This window comes from Phaethon lepturus, unplaced genomic scaffold (assembly GCF_000687285.1).
Source record: "Phaethon lepturus isolate BGI_N335 unplaced genomic scaffold, ASM68728v1 scaffold2943, whole genome shotgun sequence".
NCBI classification, from domain to species: Eukaryota; Metazoa; Chordata; class Aves; order Phaethontiformes; family Phaethontidae; genus Phaethon; species Phaethon lepturus.
In genome coordinates, this window is record NW_010531059.1 from 11399 (window position 1) to 11599 (window position 201).

Below are 201 nucleotides of genomic sequence, written 5' to 3' on the forward strand. Positions count from 1 at the left end.
TGTCGCTGAAGGGATTGATGAAAACACTGCCTGTGCTCCCGCTCCATCGACCAGTCACCCCAGTGCTCTCAAGTCCTTTATGGACACATAAAGATGTAGGGGAGCAGAGATCCAGAACTCACATGATTCCTAGTAAGGGAAAGACAGGTTATTTGAAAGTATTTAATATGCAACTATCAGCATAATTGAGCAGAGAGAGAA